The following is a 15221-nucleotide window of genomic DNA, read 5'->3' on the forward strand; positions in this document are numbered from 1 at the left end:
ACAGTTCAACTAAAATACAATATTGCACATGAAGTGACAAATAAGTGCCGACAGCATGAACCACATTCGCTAAGAGCGTAGAACGAAATTAAAATTGAATGAAAATCTCCAAGCAAAGAAATATATCAGTTCTGTTTTCCCAGAGAATCCACTCTCAGTGAAGTACTACCTTCTTTATCATGGCTTTGGTCTCTCATGACCCATAGGTTTGCCAGAAATTCGCCAAGATCAATCCCAGTAAAGAACAAAAGTGCTGCTTTCACTGAGATGCAGATTTTCTGTGGTTCAGCCTTGTCTTTCCATGTGTCACTGACCTTGTTAAGTGTCCCTCGCAGTAGAACTAAAAACCAGTTAAGACAATGCATGTTATATTAGGATAGCTGAAAATGCACTCACTGTTTTAGGGAAAAGATTCAGTTGTCTTTACAGATTCGAATAGGATTCCTTCTAGAAGAAAGGCAAAGATCAAAGCCATCTATCTCCTATAGGAGCAAATCTCATACAAGTATGGTTACATACAGAACTAAATGCCAGTGAAAATACCAGTATATTAAAAAAAAAAATCAAAATATATAAATAGAATAGACAATCAATTCACTTTCACAGAAAAAGACTTTAATAAGAGGATGAAATACCCCTGTTTTAAATGGCTCATCTCTTCATGAGGAAACAGGATCATCCACTGCTGAAATTAAAATTGTGGTTAACAGAAAATAAGGCAGAACTGAACCCTTAGTACTGCTGAAAAGCAGCGTGAAATACAATGAAATACCAGAACATCCCCTCTAGTCCCATGCTACAAACCCTTGACGGATTGCTACCATAACCAGAGAGGTGGCAGGTGTGATGAGGTGGCAAAAATGCATTAAGGAAGGTCTTATACAGAAGTAACCACCCATTTGTTACACAAACCTCTCTCCAACATGTGCCTGTCAAGCACACAAAATGAGGCAGGCGGTCACCAACCACATGATGTGCCTGCTAAGGTCCTGGTGGGGCTCGGACTGTACAACAACACTGCGTCAGTCGGACGCTCCAGAAATCTTCAGTGCTACTCTGGTGCATGGTCTGTGTAAGAACAGGTCAAGTAGATGACTTCCCCTCCTGAGCAAAAAGATGACAATCTCAGCATACCAAAAGGCAAGTATTTTTGTTGAGGATGTCACAAGGTACAGCATGAATACTGGAGACAGCCCCTCATAAACAGTGCTTATTTATTCCCTGCTGAAAATTCATTTATTTCTGGCCAATACAGAATACCAAAGTTTAATGGCACACATTTTTCAGGGCAAGGAGCAGCACAATGCCTTCCTACGACTCTCTGTAGACTACAGGCATACACTTTTACACTTTTCATCTTGCTAGAGTATTAAGTTAATGCAACAGAAGTTCAGAGTTACCTTTTCCCTCACTTATTCAAGTACCTTATAATACCGAGGAAAGGCATTTATCTTATGTCAATGAAAGGGAGAGGCTACTAGTAGCAGTATGAAACCGAGAGCGCCTCAAATTCATCTTCAGTGCAATCTCAGGGATTTCGGTGCAAATGTTGTCCATTTTTTTCTGCATAATGTAGTTCTGCCAGTTAAGAGAGCGCCTTATTTCCAGTACTAGCCTTTGCCTCATCTTGGATCTTCACATACTGAGACTGAGATTCCACGTTTTGTAGCATTTTTGTAGTTATGCTGAGGCATCCAATCTGTTACATAGCACATTCTAAAGTAGTTTACAATTTATTTCAACATGTTTGTAGAGAAGTGTTCAAAAAAGCCTATATATTTTAATTTGGTACTGCCAAGTTGTACTGTACAACTCAGCTAGCAGAGGGACATAAAGAAAGATTCCACAATGGAAGAAGTTTATTTTAAGTCTTTGCTAAGCTGCTAGTAGGGCTTGTCTAAATATAGATTTGTCCATTGTACACACCCTGCATTTAGTGCAGACAGGCACAGAGATACTCAGGAATGGCTAGCAGGCTTTACATTCAAACCCAGGCCCATGGTAACTATCAGGTCTAACTGATTCCCTAAGAAATAGCTTGTAAATGAATTTTTGCATGCAGAGAGGAATGTTAACCAAGACAAGCTTACCTCCTCTTTGTTGGCATGACGCCTTTGTCACCCAAGCTCTGGGAATCGCTGGAAATGCTCACAAGGTCTGGAGCCAGCTCATCAATGGGCTTTGAGATCCAGCTCCTCAACTCACCATGGTTTGCAAAGGATGGGAACCCACTGCTGCGCAGAAGTGTTCCTCGAGCTTCTGCAGTGGCTCACACGTTGCGAGGCAGGAAACACCCTGTCGGGCATGTGTGGATCATTATTCTGCAATTCAGAAATCCTGGCATCAGTAGCAGGGTTTCCTGCTCACTCCAGTCCTCCACTTGCTAACGCTTGCTCTATTTCTGGATCGTTAATCCTTGTATTCTGCAGTGTAAGTACCAAGCTATCCTGAAACTATCTCCAGCACCAGTTACCCTGCTGCATCTGCAAGGAGCTTGGACAATTTACCATCAATAAATTAGCTTAAAGTGTACTTGCTCTGACAACTACAATGTAAACATATCCGGTATGTTCTACTGCTGTAATCTGATCCTCTTTCCAAGTTTATGCGAATCATACCACAGAGACTGCGAAGAGAATTGGAAACCACTCTCTGCTTACTTGATCACAGATGATTATCTAATTAATGGAATAGCTTCCTTACCAAAATGGTGCAGATGTGAAAAAGTATGCCTTTACTGAAACAACTTTGGGACTCTCTTGTTCTCCTTCTCTCCCTTGTTCTCGCTCTCTCGACATAAATATATAATTGAATCGATGTTAAACTTAATTTGGCTTTTGGGCTTTGTCACTTAAGAGTATATTGCAAGGACTGCCAGATAAACAAATCAGGACCAATTTCCAGGTTACATTTCAATAGGCTAGCAGCCCAAGACCTGCAAGTGCTGTGTTCTTGTGCTGACCCAGAGAAATTGCGCAGTTTCAGCATTTGGGATGGTTCCAAATCTCAGCGTGATATCAGATATCTGAACCTAGGAGCTTTTATCTCTGAGGTACAATGTCTACCAAATAAATTATGTAACAGGACTTATCTTTGGAACTTTTACAGTCTAACTGGAGGTGAAGTACCTCATCTTGTCCAGTAATCATTAGAGCAAGCAGTGGAATGACTAGCAAAAACTGGAAAACAAAACGGTCATTAGAACATAAGCATATTACTTACCCATCCCTGTCCTAAAAACATGCTTAGGAAGGTATCTTTGTTTCAGCATCAAAATAATGCAACAAATAGCTGACCATCCATCAATGCATTTCAGTCTAGGCAACGCCAAAGTGGAAGCTCCCCATCTTGAAATTAAAATCAGGAGAGAGAGAGAGGCTGAAACACGCCTTGCTGAACCCAAGCTTAGAACACCCAATGCATAAACAAACACATAAATAGACACATAAATAGAGCTCCAAGTGATTAATTTAGGAGGTGTTCAGACACTGTTAATGGAGAACATACAAGTGAAGTACACTCTAGTAGGCATAATATCCACATGCAATCTAAATCCATTTGGAGAGGTTCTGGCCAGAGATTTCTTTGATCCTCTTTACCTATTACAACAGCTGTTAAAACCTGAAAGGTTTTAGCCTGAAGAGTTAGAAACCAGACCACATTTAACATCTGAGATCTGGGTGAAGCCTCTAACTGGAATCCATAAGGTTCTGGAGAGTATTTTTTCTCCAGTGTGAACCCATGAAGACTTTCAGCAGGAATCTAGAATACATCCTCAGTGAAGGTTGCATTCATTCAAATATGCATCAGAAGCATACAGCCTTCACCTTGGAACTGTGGAGCTGCACAAAACAGACCAGTGACTAAGACACAGGACTGAGCACTAAAACAAGGTTCTGCAATGTGATATAATTTAGGTAGATATAGGTTGATCAGGGCATTTAAAGAACTTCTAGAGCATGGAAGATTGTGTCTGCCCTGACTCCTCATCACCCTCAAAAGATGGAACAGCTGTAATCATAGCTGGTCAACACACACCTTGCTGTGATCTGCCCTGTAATTATTTTTCTTCAATCTTTTGAATAATGTGTCAAGCTAAAAAATATATTTTTCAGTTATTTAGATAATATTTACTGAGGACTGCTAATGTGTGCTGAAGTCATCAGAAAGTTATCACGTTCTTTACAGTGCCTGGAGAAAGATTACAGAGGACCAGTTGAAGTATACACCAATAACTAAAACAACTTCCATTTTCAAAGAGCCAATATTTGTTTTCGATATCCAGAAAAACAAAACATTACCTCAGCTCTCAGTTTAATTAGTGTTGCCTGCTGGTATCACTGTATAAGAACTTTGAACTCAAGTTTACCCTACCTTTGCTTATATATCACTCTCCAGCGTGAGCAAGCCTTAACTCCTGTTTGGTCTGTGACATACTGAGCAGCCGGAAAAATCATCCTAAGATCTACCATGTCAAGTGGTTATTTTGAAGAAGTACTGGGTAGACAAAGCTGAGCCCGGAATGAAGTCTTTGGATTCTTCTCTCTACTCTTAGGGATGAGTTTCACCACAGAGTAAGGTTATTGCCCCATTGATTCATGTGGCTTACTTTCAGGCAAGAAGAGAAGTTCCTTAAAAGAGGCACAATATCTGCGAGGATATTAAAAAGATTTGAGAGTTAGACAAAAAGAAAAAAGTGGTAACTTGACCAAAAACAACAACCAAAAAAGCCATCCTTATGTGGAAATACTTATTTCCACCATTTGGAAATATTTGAGACACTGGGGAAAGTTTAAGTATCTCTACGTATGCTTGGAATTTATTTTTCACATACAAAGCATTCCTGTGCAGTTACCCATGTGTGTGAACTAGTATACGCATTTCCTCTCCTTTGATTTTTCTGGTGTTTGTTCCCCTCTCCCCCTCCAGAGAGTCACTGCAAGAAGTCTCTATAATTATAATCCTCTCAATAGATCGACTGGCACAGCCTCCCAGACTTCATACGTAACTGGACAACATCTTAAATACGTGGCACGGGTCTTCATAGCAAATACCACCGCTTCAAGTTGCAGGAACATAATCTCAGAGCAGATTTACCCCAGCTAAAACACTTAAAGTGAAGCAGGTAACAAGATTTGAATTTTAAGTCTGAATAGTTCAACGCTGAATTGAAGTTACACATGAGAAAACCAATTTTTTTCTTTAAAGAGACGTTTCCTGCTTCAGGGCAGGCTGACAAACCACCTTAAGTTTCTCCAGTTCAGAAATGGAAAACATCCTTAATGGCTTCCGGTAGCAGTATCTTTGAAGTCCTGCAGCAATTATGTAACTGCTCTGGAAACGGGAGAGGAGCAGCTAGGAAGCCTGCCTCTGAACTGAGCGCTTAGGAAGGGGAAAAATAAACAGAAAAATCTTTTACTGAATCCTTGCTTTTTGCTGAGACCATTCCTGCAGCCCAGCCTGAGCTGTAGCAAGTGTCAGGCTTTTATTGTTTGTTCTGTTTTTTGGGATTGGTCGTGGAGGAAGAAAGTGAAGCCTGAGCATCATGCAGGCAACTTTAATATTATCTGGACACAAACGCTGAGAAAATATTGCCCCGACTCCTTTTGTCCCTGTGGGAGTAATCGCGCTGTGCCTTTCATTGAACTCTGTGAGGTCTGAGGCTTGGAAGAAACATTCAATTTAGAAACCACTGCAGGATTTTCAGGAAGGCATAGAAGACTTAGGAGCAAATTTAGAAGCCCATTGATCCGTTTGGAATTTGCAGTCAAACTAAATTCTCATTTCTGCTGAATAACCTCACTATAGTTATTTTGTCAGTGTGAACAAGAACAACAGCTGCCCCGCAGTATCTCGGTAAGTGTGAATTTCAGCCCTCAACAAATCCTAATATTTTGGAGGACCGATCAAAGGTTCACTATGTTTCCTGAATTATATCTTAAAAGATTCCTTGCATTAACACCTTTAAGTAAGAACAGGTGACAATTCATAAATGCAAAAAGGCAGTGTGCCCTTCAAGAATCAAACCATTACAAACTTCTTTCTAGAATAGTTTTAAAATGGGAAGGAAACAATTCAAAAGCATATAAGAATATGAAAGCTGTACTGTCAGAAGCAGGTGAAACAGTTCAGCATGCTACGTTAAGCTCAACAGATTCAGTGTCATCTGAAAATTAAAAGACATTTCTATTATTACAGAAAAAAAAAAACACAACTAAAATATACTTCTGCAGCGAAAGGCAAGCTGCCCCAGCAATCGTAGGAGATGGCTAAAATGCAGTATGGGCCAAAGAATAACATTTGCAAGAGAAGCAAGTAGGAGAAGATCATAAATGGGAAGGGGAAGGCAAATAAATCTGGTAACATATTAACCAAAAAAGAGCAACACAGGTGAGAGATTCAAATACATTTGCATTATACCACAAAAAGAAAACATTAATTATTAGGCTACAATTTTTGGCTTCCTGTGCCAGTATAAACTACTCTAAACATGAATTTTGTAGCCTGAAAGACTGAGAACAATATCTCAGCCATGATCGGTTCTAACAGTATCTAATTTATTCAACATTCGATGGCTTGATCTAGTAAATCTTAAGTCATTTTGAGCACATATTATTAATAGTATGAAGCATCCTGAATCCAATCAAACAATAGGACTCTTTGGGGGTGGGGGGTGGGGGGAGAATCTAGCTTGCTTTCACAGATTTCTTCAAAGAGGTAACCTGGGAAAACAGGAGACACCTTTTTATGTTTAATAGAAACCTGAAACTGAGAAAAAGTTTCAAAATAATAATATTTCAAAACAATAAATTGTTCTGTACAGATCCAGGGAAACGAAAGTACTTGGAAAAAACAAGCCCTTTAACTCTAGCAAGAGTTAAGCAGGAAACCAAAACCTGGTCCGTTTCCAGCCAGAAAAGAAGCTGCATTTCCCCCTCACTAGCTTATAAACAGCGCAAAGGACCGTATTCTGCGCGCATTGCGCCCTGCTCTCTGCTGACGCTACTCTGGCGCATCCAACTGTTTTCATATATTCCTCATAGTAATGTGTGGCATTAGTCAAATCAACTTTCTGTATAATGGGGGATGGTGTAAGAGAAGCTGTTAAATACTGCAAGAGAAACAAAGTCTTGCTTGCTTGCCTGACAGTCCTGCTGGAAGCAGTAGTCAATGCCGAAAGTTAAAAGTTCAGAGGGTAAAAACCCTCCAGGGGTTCTTATTCTCAGCAAACGTGGGAGACAGCACTAACAGAAGCTGATTTCCTTCATGCTTTTCTTTCCGTTTTCCTCCTGTGCGTCTCCCCGTCCCTGCCCTTTGCAGACAAAGATAGGAACAAGCCAACTCTGCAATGAGAGCCTATCGCAAGTCGCCACCACAGCAGTCTCCAGCTTGTGCTCTGGCAGTGCTAAAACTGCACTACTATTCAACCCCAAATACTTTCGGTTTTTTGTCTTTCTGTTACAGATCAGGCAGATCAGTAGAGCTAGGGTAGGTGGTAAAGCTGGTAGGACTTTAATGATATTTCTAACCACATTTGCACATGCACCGAAATTTCCCTAGTAACATGTTATTCTCTCTAGAAAAAATAAACCTTTAAGCTCCAGACAGGCTTAGCAGCATTATTGCAGTTAAATACAGACCTTGTTTTCCCAGGAATCTAGGTGAGATTTGGGCTGAAATTAGAGTTAATATGAACTGCAAAGGGCCATCATTTCACTTAGGTGGGCTCCAAAAATTTATGATAACAATCAGAGCCACAAAATTTTATTCTGCAATCTGGACTGACAAAATTGTCCTTTTAATATATTGTCACTTAAATCAGGGAAACTGCTGGAACAGAGGCACGGCATTCGCAGAGCACCTCTGCAAAGCCGTTGGAGTCTTTCAACTAAAATTTTAGGTTCAGCTCTTAATTCAGAAATTAGTTTCAGACACACAGAATCAATATACACGTTTAAAAACAGGCGACTCTTCAGTCTACAGAGAAGTTTATAAAAGAGGAACTTCAAGACTTTTCATAATATGCAACAGTTAACTTGAAATCCCTTAATTATCTTCAGGCACTAACAGCATTAAAATAGTCCTTAATTAAACACTCAAGACAATAGCCATGCTAATCCTAGTGTTTCCTAATAGTTTGAGGAATGCAGGGAGTTTTTACAGGTTTAATTCCTTAATATGTTGTCAGGGCTAACACTTGTTTTGGAAATAAAATCCAAGAAAATAATTTAAATAAAACTGTTACAACAATTACGGTTCACTAAATCTGCTGCAAAATCTCTGTGCAAGACAAGTGAATAAATGATTTTAAAATTAAGCAGGAATATGCCCTGACAAGTCAGAGTAACACAAAAGTGTATTATGTTTAAAAGTCTTAACCATTTTAACCACCTATTCATAGCAACTCATTTCTAGCTACAGTTTCTGCGAAAGTTAAGATGTTGCTGACACGTAACATTACAGACGTAGATTTAAGCACACATAGGAACTTCAATTTCTCTACAGCCACGTCTCTGTTAAGTTTTTTATACTTACACTAGGGCCTGGATAATTGATAACTAATTCACAGATTAGTCTCTAAGAGGTAGATATAAATCTGCAAGACAGGGAACAGTAGGGAATTAAACCCCTCCAAAAACCACTGACAATCTTTCCTTCCCTCATTTGCTCAAGTGTATATTGAGACATAGATCATAACCCATTTCAAGTAAAGGAGGGTGCACCATGGACAAGGATCATTTGCAGCCTCTAACACTTCTCAGACATGATGTCTTGGCTCTTGCATTGCCACTTCCAAGAGCAATGGCATACAGCCATCCCAGCAATTCCCGCCTGACTCCTCTCCTAGCAAGTACTTCTGCACTGCGCATCTGGCACTGTCCTTTACTCTCCTGTCTGCTCCTCGCTTTTCAGCGAGCGGGCGTCTCTGAGGCTTCTCCAGCTCTTAATTCTCTGACCTAACCGAAGTTTGCTTTGATCCTTTCTGGTGCCAACATTGCTGCGTCAGGGAAACAAACCCTTTTACTGTTATTCAGCTTAGTTCACAGCCAGTGGAGACTTGTTTCCTGAGTCCTAGCTAGCTCTTCCCTTTGGCGGAGGGGGAAGGGTTAGCCAAAAGATATTTGAATACCTTTCCTATTTTCTTTGTCCCTTTATTAGCCTCAAACGCCCTTCTACCCTCTTAATCAGGTCCATCTATGCTCCTTGCTGCTTATCACAGCAGCACGCTGTTCTATTGTACTCCTTTGGTTGCCTCTCAGTATCACACACTTGCATTTAGCTATAGGAATGGGTCCAGTGCCATTTCCAGATCAACGGGTGTTTTCTTTGGCCATCATGACATTCTGGTTTGTCCTTTAGATTTTAGGAGCTTCAAGGCAAGACTGCTGTGGCAGTACAACAATACTTCCAGCCCATGGGAAGGGCTCCTGAGCTGGCCCTTTACCTGCAAATTCCTGCTGTTTCAGGTTCTGAAGAGACAGAAAGCTGCCGGACAACCGGAGGCGTGGGGCGCTCTGTCCCTTACAGTGACCAACCTGGTGGGCTTACAGCACACTTGCTCACAGAGCCAAAAGCTGCAATCCAGCCCCAGTGTGTGCTTCCTGCATACTCCAGTTTGCTCCCGATAACACACTTTGCTGCAATGGCATTGCAAGGCCATCTTGCGACAGTCTCCCAAGGGCCTATGCAGCTCTGGAACTTCACCTACGGAAGAGGGAACTTTTTAAGGCATGAAAGGTCTTGAGGACATTGGTCTACTCCGGGGTCACTAAGCATGGGGTAACAGGCCCAGCGGAGGCAGGCAGACAGAAATGAAGATAACGCCTACAGAGCAGTAACGAAACAAAGTTTGTTCTAACTTCCTGATCCTTTTCATACCACAGTGGTCGCACAAATTTAACGTACAGGTGATCCGAAACAATTTGCTTCATTTAGCATCTTTCATCCATAAAATATCAAATCTGCATACTCAAGACACTAAGTTTAGGTACCCAGTCCCCAACCAGAAAATGCAGGACTGACTTCAACCTCTTCTTGCCTCTGGGCTGATGGATGTTTTCTCCATCTCTCTTCTTCTATCTTGAAAGGTATGGAACGGCCCCACAAGTACATGAAATAGACTGATATCCCGGGGGCACCTTACATATAGGACAGATTAGACTTGTTAAATTTGCTTACCTTGTGATGCATCATTCTTTCTCCTGCTCTCAGCAGTTTACCAGAATTTTTAGGTGAGCTCCTGTAATGTCGCAAACTTGATTTTCTATATAAGGAGGTACAAGCATCAGATGAAACAAAGAAGAATCATGTAAAGAGGAGATGACCTGGACAAAGCAACCTGATATTAAACAGATTACACGCATCTCCCTTTCCTTTTCACGTGGTCTTCTAAAAGTATTCAAGTGACTCATTTCTGTTCAGACAAACGTCTGAGAGAAAATACAAACGACAGATGTTTGAAGACGGACAGCATCAACGCAGCTCATGCACCTGGTTAACAGTCCCACTGATTGTGTCCATGTCAGGCAGAGTACTCGCATGGAGACAGAACGAATCACTGATTGCTCAGCAATTGCAGCAAGGAGGAGATGAAAATAAAGGCACGTGGAGAAATACCGCATGTCTTTTAGGACCAGAGAGTAACATGGATTGTCTAGATCAGCACATCACTGAAGAAGTTCTATGGCTTGGTGCCCAAGGACCTGCAGCCATCATCCAACAGGGATTTTAATTTTACTGTTCATGCTATCACCACGTTGAAAGGGAGAACACACTTTATACTGCAGTGCCAGCGAGAGAGAGAAAGTAGAAAAGCAAGCTGCAACTGTTTTATCCATAGGCTAGAACACAGAGGGTGTAGAGCATGCCGATGCTGACTAGAGCAGCACACGCAGCGGCAGAGATGTGCCTGAGGGGGAGGTGGACAACAAAACAGAGACAAGTGCATTCAACTAACGAGCTGAGCAAGACTCAGACATGGAATATAGCTTAAGGACAGGACACAAGTGGTAAGTGTTACTGAGACTTTAAGATATAAGCCAGCAATTTCATAATACAGTCAGACACAACAAATAGTATTTACAAAAGCTACGGAGTACGCTCTGCAGTTCTGCATATGCTGATAAAGGAATGCATAAAATAAAATCATGACAAAAACAGAGATTTCATAAAGGATGGGTGAAAGTGCCCAAAAGATTTTCATAAACGCGTACAATCATCTTCAGGTGTCTAAAGCTTACAAATCAATACACAGCACTTATTTATAGCGTGCTAGGACTCCTTTTCTCCTCTATATTAACTATCTTTGAATAGAAACACAATATCCTCGTATGAGAAAAGCACTCACTGCAATTACAGATAGCCATAAATTCAAATGGATTAATAAAATGATTTAATAAGAAAAGAACATAGAACAGTGGAAATCATGGTGGATTTCCAAGACAAATCCGTATCACGAAAGGACTGAATCTGTCAATAACAGAACTATTCAACTATAATCACCCTTGATTACAAGAAAATTAAGAAAGGCTGAAATAAAGAAGCAGAATCTTTACTGCTTCATACAGGTAGCAAAAGCACTCTATTCTGAACTACCAAATACATAGCAAACCTATTACATAGACAGGGGAACATTTTCCTTTGCTTCCTCTCATATTTAATATCAGATTAGACAAGTAGCTGTACAGCTGTTTACCACTTCAGACTCAAAACCTGTATGACAGGACTTCCTACAACATTAACATTGCGCACACACTTAAAAGTGTTAAGCTTAGAAAAACAGAAAAAATACTAAATTCTTTTCTTCCCTCTCCCCTCCCCAAACATCAGAAGGCACTCTCAAGGCAAGCAGATCTACTAAGACCAAAAGATACTGCACTTCTTGCTGTGGTAAATTACAAAAGCCTGTCCTCACACTGGAAGTTATCTGGAGAAGGTTAAACATAGATTTTTAACTCAGAGGGAGAAAGATACCCAGGGATTTTCCCACAACAGTAGCTCAAGGAACATTCTTCCAAGACAGAAGCAAAGCCGAAGGAGCAGAGCAGCCCTGATTAGATCCTGAATGTCCACCTAATCCAAAGCAAGGATCATCTGATGTATAAACTTTATTAGGGAAAGAAAGTAATTCCCAAATTCTCCACTCAGTAGTTTAATTGAAAATATCAGAAACGACCCAACCAGAATCGAGGACAGTAAAATATAAGAGAAGAACATATCTCTCATCCCTACTTCCCATTTTCTTCCTCTTTTTCCCAGTGATGACAGGCTGGCAGATACAAAGGAAATATACACTCCACCCCACATTCTTCCAATACAAGTAAATACAAAAAAATCAAGTGTTTATTGGAAGGCTGCATGAAGGCACAGATGAGCTTGATTACAGACATATTATAACAATTACAAATATATGTAAACACCTTGAGAGATACAACAAAGCAATAACACAGTTAATACAGGAATAAAATGTAACCTACTAAAAAAACTTCTCAGTATCTGAGTTCTTCCAATGATTAGCTCTGATCTTCTTCCAATGATTAGCTCTGATCCACACCATCACAGTGTAATGCTTATAAGTCATCGCTTGCATTCACGCTCAACAAATCTGCACTTTGATCATTGTTTTTAACCAGTGGATTTATAAATTTGATCCAAATTTGAGCAGGCTTCCTTCACTAAGATCAGGAAAACAAGGGAATAATCAACTAGACACCCAGCCAACCTAAAACGAGGCTTCACAGGTTCCCTAAGTACCCTAAGAGAAATCACCAAGGAACTGAAATTTTAAATTTAAGTTTCAAAAAACTCATAGAAGTTTGTTCCATTTTTACTTGCATTTGAGGAAACTGCTGTATTTCTGCAGGAAAGGAACAGTCTACATCTCTCAGGTGATCTTTTTCTTCCTCCAAAGGAGGCCTAGCTTTCATCTGAAACACCTGCCAAAATAAAAGTTAGCAATCACAAACTAAAGTGCCTTGGACAGGTTTTACAACTAGCACAAAACACCTTAGTTTATAGATTTAGCATTAATTGATATAGTGAGAAAACTCAGCTATGCAAGTAGAAGACTATTTCAAATATTTCTGTGGAAAGGGGAATTGGTATTAAATGCTAGTGCCAAGGATTTAAATAACAACTGCAGCACAGTATTTTCTGAAAGGAAACTACAAATCAAAAATACGCAGTTTTAGGACAGGCAACTGCTAGACCTAGCCAGAGTATTCTAAGCAGTAATTTACTACACAGACACAGTTTTCTCAAACGCTCAAGCCCTCAACCACGTGTCCTAATCCCCCCAATTCCTTCTCACCTACCAGAACTCATTTACTTTGTAGTCCAGTTCCACTGGACAGTATATGCAGAACAAAACCTAGCATAGCTATGCCCGTTTCTCCTGGCACTGTGCCCACGTAATTCTAATATAAAGATGAGGTAGTACATTCCTTTGGAGCCCAACTAGTGGAACAAAAACAAGCATTACGCTCCCTAATAGAGTAGCTGTCTCTTAATGCAGTGTCAAACCTCCAGATTTTTGTCTCTTCTTCAGGGTACACTACTAATGCAAGGACAGGAACAGCTGCGTAAAAACAGAAAACATAACATCAGCACACACTCTCACTCAAGTTATGACTGAATCGCAGAGACCACGGTCTGGCATTTGCAGTGACTTCCTTTGGTCCACAAAGCAGTAATGGCTCTTAACCTCTATTTGTAATAGGACAAGTAGCTATTATCCAACAGGAACATGAGGGATATCCTGAGTATTTATTACAATGAGATGTGGAAAAAAAAAAAAAAAAAAAAGAAAGATTGGGAACTCTAGTCCAAATCCTAAAAGGCCTGGGAGTTACTCAGTTCCTTGGGGAATTGATAAAACTAGATTGTCTCTATACATGGGACTCATTTGGCAGCCGAGGGCTTTGTTTTCTCTGTTCTTTCCAAGAGGAAAGATCTTCCCCTTAAGGAGGTTTTGGTAACAAAAGTCTGCGTTGCAATTTTATAGCTTACACTTATGAACGCTCTGGCTTCCTAGCAGATGGCTTGAACGGGGGAGAGATGCTCTGCATAGTCCATGCTCTGTAGACTCCCAAGGATCAAAAAGAAATAGACTGCCATGACTGAAACAAAAAGGAAACATCAAAAAGCGTTGAACAGTGTTACAGCTCAAATCCCTTACAAGACTAAGCGTTAGAATTAGAAAAAGCACTAAAGACTTGAACAAGGTTCCTGGATGAATCCTCTTAGTAAGCAATAATCTATATGGAGCAAGGGAGATTGTGTTCTTTGGTTGACAAAGTATTCAAGGTTCTTTCATTTGTCTGGGAGATCATTTTCTATTTAACAAAATAGATGGAGTCTAAATCATCTCCTGTCAACAGTGCAACTCACACAGATTCTTGGCAGTTCTGTCATTTTCTTCGTTTCCAGGACTGTATTTTTCATGCAGATGAAGTCCAGAGAAATTTGGTCCAGGCAGATGGATTCCTGAACAACAAACATGTGAACAGGAAAGGGAATCCTTTTCTATTTAGCTACAATAAAGCAAGACTGCTAATAGAAAAGCATTGTTAATTTCTTGAAAAATTCTGATAGTCCTTTCTGCCCTTGGGAATATGCTCTCAGAGGAGTAGATGTAATTAAAACAATCTCATCAAGCTGTTATTTGGAAGACTGCCTCCTAACAGTCCCACCTCTTCTTCCAAATGGGTTTCATCTCTCAGCGCTACCAACAGATGAAACCAAGAACTCCTCTGGAGCAAGTCCTGGATAAGATAAACTCTTAATGCTCTACAGAGTATCAGCTGCATTCCAGTGTCCAAACCAGATTCCTTGAGAGAAAAAGAAAGAAGAAAGCTGCTTGACTGTCAGAGAGGAAAGTGCTGCTGAAACAGCTAGAAGGGTTTTTGTGTGTGCATGTGTTTTTTTTTTTTTTTAATACCTTTAACTGTACACAAGAAGTAAATACACACACAAAAAATGCCTTATTTTGGCCTTAATTGTAACCTTATGCAACTAGTGATGATGCAATGTGTAACTGATGGGCATCAAGTAATGAAGAGGACAGCAGAAACCCACCCAGATAAAATAAAGAAATCAAGTACTTAAAGCACTCATGATAAGCTGGGCCTCACTGTCAAGTGAATTCCTCCAGGCTACGTGAGATTCTGATAAAAATCATAGCTGTAGAATCATAATTCACGACTGTAATTCACAAGCAAAAC

General features: G+C 40.3%; 1 protein-coding gene across 9 annotated transcripts in view; it reads right to left on the reverse strand.

The window, feature by feature from the left end:
* Nucleotides 1-7309, reverse strand: part of SLC16A9 (solute carrier family 16 member 9) — a 30083-nt gene extending 22774 nt beyond the window's left edge. Inside the window, exons 1-4 of one of the 9 annotated variants that reach the window (XM_009670341.2) lie at nt 7143-7309; nt 4375-4650; nt 3223-3347; nt 397-2295 (exon numbers count right to left, since the gene is read on the reverse strand). The gene's annotated coding sequence lies outside the window, so the exon portion shown is untranslated. Of the gene's footprint in view, nt 1-396; nt 2519-3222; nt 3348-4374; nt 4651-7142 lie in introns of those variants that run through there. The other 8 variants (XM_068950744.1, XM_009670342.2, XM_068950745.1 and 5 more) reach the window with 8 other exon arrangements.
* Between the last annotated feature and the right edge of the window lie 7912 nt (nt 7310-15221).

Source organism: Struthio camelus, chromosome 7 (assembly GCF_040807025.1).
Source record: "Struthio camelus isolate bStrCam1 chromosome 7, bStrCam1.hap1, whole genome shotgun sequence".
In the NCBI taxonomy this organism is placed as follows: domain Eukaryota; kingdom Metazoa; phylum Chordata; class Aves; order Struthioniformes; family Struthionidae; genus Struthio; species Struthio camelus.